The sequence below is a fragment of the Lupinus angustifolius genome, unplaced genomic scaffold (genome assembly GCF_001865875.1).
Source record: "Lupinus angustifolius cultivar Tanjil unplaced genomic scaffold, LupAngTanjil_v1.0 Scaffold_332, whole genome shotgun sequence".
Taxonomy (NCBI): Eukaryota; Viridiplantae; Streptophyta; class Magnoliopsida; order Fabales; family Fabaceae; genus Lupinus; species Lupinus angustifolius.
In genome coordinates, this window is record NW_017727750.1 from 444,322 (window position 1) to 453,286 (window position 8,965).

The window sequence follows — 8,965 nt, forward strand, 5'->3', positions numbered from 1 at the left end:
TACTGAAGAAAGAGAACGCATGAATATGGTACCATATGCAAGTGCAGTGGGAGCTATCATGTACACCATGACTTGTACACGGCCTGATATCGCCTATGCACTGAGTGTAACTAGTCGATATCAAGCAAATCCAGGTGAGGAACATTGGAAAGTGGTTAAGACCATTCTTAAGTACTTAAGAAGGACTAAGGACCAATTCCTCATATATGGAGATTCTGAACTCAAGTTAAAATGTCGATGTGAGTTTTCAGTCTGGTAAGGATGATACGAAATCAGTTTTCGGTTATGTCTTCACATTGAATGGAGGTGCAATAAGTTGGAAAAGTTCCAAACAAGATACAGTAGCTGATTCAACTACTGAAGCCAAGTATATAGCAGCAAGTGAAGTTGCTAAAGAAGCAGTTTGGATGAAGAAGTTCGTAGCTGAACTTGGTGTAGTTCCTTCAATGGAAGGTCCAGTTATGTTATCGTGTGACAATAACTTTATTCTCCTTAGTTGCACGCTGCAATTTGAAAAAATAAAATATTTAAGTACAACAACTACACCAATTAATATAAATAATTACGTTTATAATTAAAATACCATACCAATCTTTCCCTTATAACACCAAAGTTCACAGGTCCCGTTCGGTGTCTCCATTTCTGCTGAGCTTTAATTTTCGAATTTTGTTCACTCATTTCCTATATACAATAACACCAAAGTCGATCCCAATCATTCAAATCATACAATAGTTTATTCTTCTAGACAAATCATGGGGTGCCCTTGGCACGCATGACACAACTATTTTGTGTCAATTCCAATTACAACTATTTTGTGACAACCTTAAACACTATCATGTACTCAAGGATTTCAACAACTGTATTCCTAGTCTTAATGCATAATATGGAACATACAAACAGACCAAGTAATTAACAAGTTATTTATTATATTTTGATATCGGACACCTAATGCCTTATGATATTAGTTGAATGATTATTGGGTAAAATTAAATTCTTGTTGAATTAGTGACTAATCAAGAAAGAATCCATCAACTCGTGGTAATGAGTTTGAACTCTATAGAAATAAAGACCTTGGCCAAGGGAAATTGAATGAATGAAGAAATGAGTTTCTTAAGTCATTCACTACGAGTTAACTTATTAGAATTTGACAATTATACCATATTCTAGAGTTAACATAGAGTTGTAAAGATGGAAGGAAATATTATATTAGTCTTCTAATGGTTTTAAAGTAAAAGATATTACTTCATTTCTATCCGGTCGTTAAGGAGTCTTGCTAGATGTCAACCTTGATTAGTAAATTAATGAGTTAATTAACTATCGGTTTAGTAATGAACCTACGGGGTCACACACTAACGACTGTTCTGATTTTTGTTGGACAAGAAAATATTATTGATTAAATTAAATAGTTTAATTTTGTATATTTACTTTTAAGTGGAATATTATTGTATTTTTTGCTAGCACTGAAAATACAAATAATATTATTCAATCATCTTTAATATAATTAAGTGTGACTTAATTGTAATATTTCAAATGTTTAAAACTGATAGTCAGTTTTGAAAACCAAAAACCAAAAAATTATGTTGAATTTATGAGTGATTAATTGACATTAAATGGATTCATGAAGTTTTGATTTTATGCTAAATTAATGTGTGATTAATTGGCACTAAATTGTTTGAGGGAGATTTTGGTTTTATATAAACCAAACCTCATGTGTGATTCAACACACACACAAAGAAATATAGTAGTTTTGAGTTGATTTTTTTTTTACGGATCAAGTGTTGATACAACAAAGATTGATCTCGGTGTGGATACGCGTGTAGGACCTTCATACTTTTGAAGGATAATTTTCGAAAGCCATCGTAATCTCCTGAGGTAATTTTATAAACCATTTTGTCTAAACTATTATAGTGTATGCATATTTTAACACAGGTAGATCCATAATTTTCCGCAGTGTATGTTATGAACATGCATATTAACCTTCAGTAATACAATTTAGTTCCCAATATAGGTGTATATACACTTCACTTGGTTGAGAAAGAGCAAAATTAACAACAACAATGGAAACATTGTTGAAAAACTATAACAACATAATACAATGATGTTGTTGAAAATATTATTCCAACAACAAAATGGAGAAAACCAAATTGATGCTTTCAATGGAGTGAGGATCCACTTACTCCAGAAGTAAGTTTTTTAAACTTACTCCTTATTCTAACTATCAATATTAGGGAAATCTAATAGTTTCAGTTATTGAGTAGATCTAAATCATTAGATGTCCATAAAATTGATGGCTAGTGATGTAAACCAAGGGGGGGGGGCAACCTATGATTTTTGGAAGACAAGTCATCCGACTAGGAGAACCCTTTGGAGGCCATGTTCTTGCAAAGAATTCATAACATAGTTTGATTTATTTTATTTGCATTGTTATTAATAAGTGAGAATTTAATTCTCATGTAGTCTTAGGATTTATGTTTATTTTTCATTCAAGTATTTTACTATTTAATTTGATGTATTTTGGGATAGGGAAATTATTTATTTCCTTGTAATTTGGCTCAGTAGTGGCTAAGTGGTGTAGCATAAACAAGGTGACATGAAAATAGGAATGATGTAAGAGCACAAGAGGGCACAACTACAAATATGGAGTGCAAGGCTTAAAAGATAAATAGAGAGATTTATTCAATTTCCTTGGCCAAATCATATTGGTTTAATCAACATATGGTTACTCAACGGGATAAGACAATGCACAAACTAAGGAGATGATAAGAGACTGATTGGAACAAGTCAAGGCTCTACTTGGCTTTCAATTTCAAAACTAACTTGTGGCTATACTTAATTGATGAAGATAAGATGATCAAATCCACTCAAGAAAGGAAACTCTATGATTAAATTCAGCCAAATTAATTAGAGGAATTTTCAAGGCTGATTCAAATCCAAATCTTCAATCATTCAACAACTCAAGACCAAGTCATACTTCAAAGAACTCAGCCAAGAACTCCAAAATCCAAACCAGACTTATTTTCATGATTAAATATGATATTATCTTTTAGTATTCAAAGATAGTTAGGATTTTATTTTAATTAGGATTTAGTCTTCTCTTTAGCCAAGGCAGATTGCCTATTTATATTTTATTCATCATTAATAAAAGTTAGGTTTAATTTTGAGAAAACATTTTGTTCATTTTATTTGAGAGAATTCTCCTAAAAACCTCCAATGTTGGCTATGGCCACCATTGATGAATTCTTATCAAGTTTCCTAGCTTGTGGCGAATAACACCAGCTTATCAAACATTCTTGCTTGTGGCGCTTCCCCATTCTAATCTTTTTCATTTCTCTCACCAAAACAACCCCAAATTCCCCATCATTCACCAAAACTGAATTACAACTTAAAAAGCTCAACACTTCAAGCTAAAACGATCCTAATTCTAAGGCAGCCCCCTTGAGATTGTCATTAGCTAGGATGAGAAATAAGTTTAAAAAACTTACTCTTATACTAAGTGGATCCATCCTCCTTTAAATGTGGTCAACAATATTATCCCAACAACAACGTAAACCAACACAATATGTAAATAGTTACATTCGGATTAAAAAGACCTTTTTAAAAAAAACATGTTGATAGTAATACGGAGTCTGCAACAAGCATTAAAGAAATACGATACATGAAGTACAATTACAGAATTTCACAATCAATATTGAAGTGGAGAGGAAAGAGTTATGTAAATATATGTAATTATGCCCCTTTATAATCCAAGTGTCAGTAATGTAAGATGTTTGTAATGGTAATAACGTAAGCCCTATCAATTCTTATTAAGATAGTAGAATATTATATACAAGTGGTACCATGTTTAATATATGTATGAAACAATGATAATGCAAAGTATATAGAAGTAAACACATAACAATGGAAACACATAATAGAAATCAGTAAGAATCACATAATCACCAACAATTGCAATGCGTCAAAAAATTGAAAACAAAATCACCATGAAACAATGGACATGCAAAGAGTCACCTTCGTAAATATTACAACCCATTAAAAGAACTCTAATTTAAAGGTATAAAAGTATATGGAATTAAAGAAATAAAATTTCAAAAGCAATATTATTTTTCATTGCTAATGCATTATCATAGAAGGTCATAACCCGCAAATTTATATAGTGCAATATCATTAGTTATGCCACAAAGTGGTAATAAAGGGCACATCTCATAACAAACAGAGTTTCTATCAACAAAAGGTCATAAAGTAGTAAACACATAACTTTCATAACATTAGTGAAGGTCATAAAGAAGTAAACACATAAAGTAATAAAGATCAGTAGCGACTAAAACTGGTCTTACGAAAATAAAGGCTACGTATTCAAAAATTCATTTTAGTAGTGAATTGGAAGTAGTAAATGCTACGTCTTTACTTAAAGTGATGACCTAAAACTAGTTTTCATTTTATTTGGCTAAATATATTTAAGATGAATATCAAAGGCTACATCTTTAACAAAATAAAACAGATAAATAATGAATTGAAACTGTTTTTCGGCAAAGTAATCATCAACAAATTTTTAAAAAATCAGTTCTGTCGTGACTAAAAATGGTCTTAAGAAAATAAAAATAGATCAATAGTAAAGGCTACATCTTTAAGTGGTTTTCAGTAAAATAAAATTGAATAATATTCAAAAAAATTCATTCCAGTAGTGAACTGGAAATAGTAAAGAGTACATATTTACTCAAAGTTGTGACCTAAACCTGGTTTTCAATAACAAAGGCTATGTCTTTAACAAAATAGTAAAGGCCTGATTTTTACAAAAAAACATATAAAAAATGTAAAGTCGGAATTCACACATAGTCAAAAGGTCATACTTTTAAAATAATAAACGCATGATCTTTAAGGAAAATAATGAAATAATTTTTAAGAAAAAATGAAAAGTGGGAAGAAATATGGAAACTCATACTGAAGGACATATTTTTGAGAAAAAATATATATTATAAACCAAGAGTAAGCGTTAAAATCCTCATTTCAGAATAATAGGGATCTCCTCGTCGTTTTCAATAGTGAAAGAAATGTGAATCTATATTTCACTTGGACCAGTTTTGGTAATACCAAAAACTAAGCAGAGATAAGGAATATGAGTTTTTGCATTTTAAGAAGCAAAAATAAAAAAATACAATGCTACCTTCAATTGATAGTGAGAAAGAGTTAATGAATGAATGATAAGAAGTATGAAAAATGAGAGAGAATAGGTCAGAAGGAGAAATGAAGGGTTAGGATAAAGTGGAAATGAAGGGTTAGAAGAAAGTAGAAATTAAGTATACATTGGGGCATGCATTAAAGTGGGTTGTGAAAGGGCGATTATAACCCTGAATTCAAATCAACCTTAGTGTAAATACATGTTCAAAATAGTAATTTCAAAAACGCATATTATAAAATTGGAAAAACCAAAAGATTCTCCATTTGCAATGACAGAAATTAAAAAAATGACTAATAACCTTAATAACCAAACCTTTTTTCATAAAAACCTGTTGATGATAATAATGATCATGCAACAAACATTAAAAATATTATACATGAAGTATAATTACTGAATTGACAAACCAAAATTGAAGTGCATAGGAAAGAATTATGTATATATAAATATAATTATAATGTTAGAATTTTTTTAGAAAGACAAAGTAAATATAAAGACAAATATACTCATTTATAATTCAAGTGTCAATAATATAAGATGTTTATAGTGGTAATAACGTCAACCCTTCAATTCTTACTAAGATAGTATATTTATATGGGATGAATCCACTTAATCTATAAGGAAATTAAAAAATGTTATTAACTATCTATCATAATAAAATCTAATAATTTGAACTAGTCAATAAACTATTAGATTTCCACAGAATGAATGATGAAGATATTAAGTAATTTTTTTAAATTTACATCTATACCATTATATAAAGCCAAAACCCATTTTAACTGTCATGGAGTAATTTTGTAATTCCAATTTAATCCTTATGATAACCTCCTCTATCCAAAACTATTATTCCCACATTTAAATCTGATTTCCTCATATCCTATCACATTCAAACTGTATCAACTTTCTCATACTTTTTTCACATCTGTTAGATGCCTCTCATTTCTATGCCTTGAAAGAATTTTATGACTATTTTATGGCTCTATTTAATGGCATTTTATGTCACTTTTATGGCTTTGTTTCCAAGCATCCAATGCTTCATATCCAAGATACCAAGACTTTGCTTGCCTATAAAAGGACACATATAGAGAGCTTCAAAATCATCTTCACAACACACAACATCTCTTTCATTTACACATATATTGTGAGTGCATTCTTGGTGAGAATTCTTGTTCCATTTGAGAGAGTATTTGTGAGAAAAAATATTGTCATTTGTCCTCATCATTATAAGAGGATTTCTTGTACTCTTCTTTTTTACATAGTGGAATTTTGCTCTTGATCGCCCGTGGTTTTTTTCCTCTCACACTGAGGGGTTTTTCCACGTTAAATCTTGTGTGTTATTTTCTTTATCCTTTACTTGCTTCTCTTTTGTTCTCAATTGATTCAATCTTGTCCTTTCGCATTGTGCTCTATCCTTAACAAGTGGAATCAGAGCTCTTACTAAATTGAGAATTTCAAAATGTCTGCAAAATTTGACATTGAGAAGTTTGATGGCAAAATTAGCTTTTCTATTTGGCGAGTCCAAATGAGGGCCGTTCTTATCCAGAGCGGATTAAAGAAAGCTTTAGATGGGAAGTCAAAGAAACCAGTTTCCATGACCGATGATCAATGGGACGAGTTGGATGAAAAGGCGCTTTCAACAATTCAACTTTGTTTGTCGAAGGAGGTTCTTCGTGAGGTTGCCAATGAAGAAACCGCTGCGGCTTTGTGGCTGAAGTTAGAAACTTTATACATGACCAAGAGCCTCGCAAACAAGCTTCGTCTCAAAGAACGGTTATACACCATTCGTATGGTTGAAGGTACTCCTATTCAAACTCATCTTGATGAGTTTAATTCTATTATTATGGATATGCAAAATATTGATATTAATATTGAAGATGAAGACAAAGCTGTTTTGTTGGTTGTCTCTTTACCTTCTACCTATAAGCACTTCAAAGAAATCATGTTGTATGGAAATAATGATACCTTATCCTTTGAAGATGTTAAATCTAATTTATTGTCCAAAGAAAAATTTGATCTTGAAGTTAATTCTGTGGACAAGGGTGAGGGCTTAAGTGTTCGAGGTAGAACTCAAGAAAAAGGGAGTACCAATTATAAAAAGTTCAGATCCAAATCCAGAGGTCGCAAATCCAACAAAACTTGTCGCTATTGCAAGAAACCGGGGCATGACATTCCTGATTGTTTTATCTTAAAGAAAAAACAAGAAAAACAAGATAAGGGAAAATTTCAACAATCCTCTGAAGCTGCTAATATTGAAGCCAATTCTGACGGTGATATTCTTTTATCTGTTGTCTCTTATAATAATAGGAGTAAAACAGAATGGATTCTTGATTCTGGATGTACTTTTCATATGTGTCCTTATAAGGACTTATTCACCACTTTTGAACATGTTGACAGTGGTGTTGTTTTGATGGGCAATGATACCCAATGCAAAGTTGCAGGAATAGGTACTATTCAGATCAAGGCTCATGACGGTGTTGTCAGAACCTTGGCTAATGTCCGCTATATTCCAGATTTGAAGCGGAACTTAATTTCTCTTGGCACCCTAGAGTCTCTCGGGTGTAGGTATTCAGCTGAAGGTGGAGTTCTAAAGGTATTGAAAGGTGCTATGGTATTATTGAAAGCTAACCGGATTGGTAGTTTATATGTCTTGCAAGGTTCTGTTGTGACAGGTTCAACAGCTGTATCTTCTTCAATGCATGATAATGACATTACCAAATTATGGCACATGCGCCTGGGCCATATGAGTGAAAAAGGTATGCACCTTCTAAGCAAACAAGGTCATCTTGGTAAACATGGCATTGGTAAATTGGATTTTTGTAAACATTGTGTTTTTGGGAAACAGAAAAAGGTTAGTTTCTCCACTGCAACTCACCGTACCAAAGGTATTCTTGATTATATTCATTCTGACCTTTGGGGGCCTTCTAAATTTCCTTCTCATGGAGGATGTCGCTATATGATGACCATCATTGATGATTTTTCTCGCAAAGTTTGGGTTTATTTTCTGCAGCATAAAAATGAGACTTTCTCCACTTTCAAGAAGTGGAAAACTCTTGTTGAAACCCAGACAGGGAAGAAAGTGAAGAAGCTTAGAACAGACAATGGATTAGAGTTCTGCAATGGTGATTTTAATGAGTTCTGCACAAAAAATGGTATTGCTAGACACAAAACTATTCCAAGAAATCCTCAACAAAATGGTGTTGCAGAACGGATGAACAGGACTCTACTTGAGAGAGTTCGTTGTATGCTCTCAAATGCTGGGTTATGGCATCGGCGTGAATTTTGGGCTGAAGCAGCATCTACTGCTTGTTACCTGGTTAATCGTTCTCCACATTCAGCACTTGATTTCAAAATCCCAGAAGAAATTTGGTCAGGTAATCCTGTTGATTATTCTAACTTAAGAATCTTTGGATGTCCTGCTTATGCACATGTTAATGATGGTAAATTAGCTCCAAGAGCTGTTGAGTGCATATTTCTTGGTTATGCATCTGAGTCTAAAGGATATCGCTTATGGTATTCTGATGCAAAGTCACGGAAATTAATTCTTAGCAGAGATAGAAGACGAGAATGAGGATCAGAATAGGATAAGGAGGAAGATGAGGATGAGGATAGGATGAGGACGTGAAAGAGGATGAGGATGAGGAAGAGGATGAGGATGAGGATGAGGATGAGGATGAGGTTAGGTTGAGGATGAGGTAGAGGATGAGGATATGGATGAGGATGAGGACGAGGTTAGGATGAGTGTGAGGATTAGGATGACGATAGGAGGAGGGTGAGAATGAGGATAGGATTAAG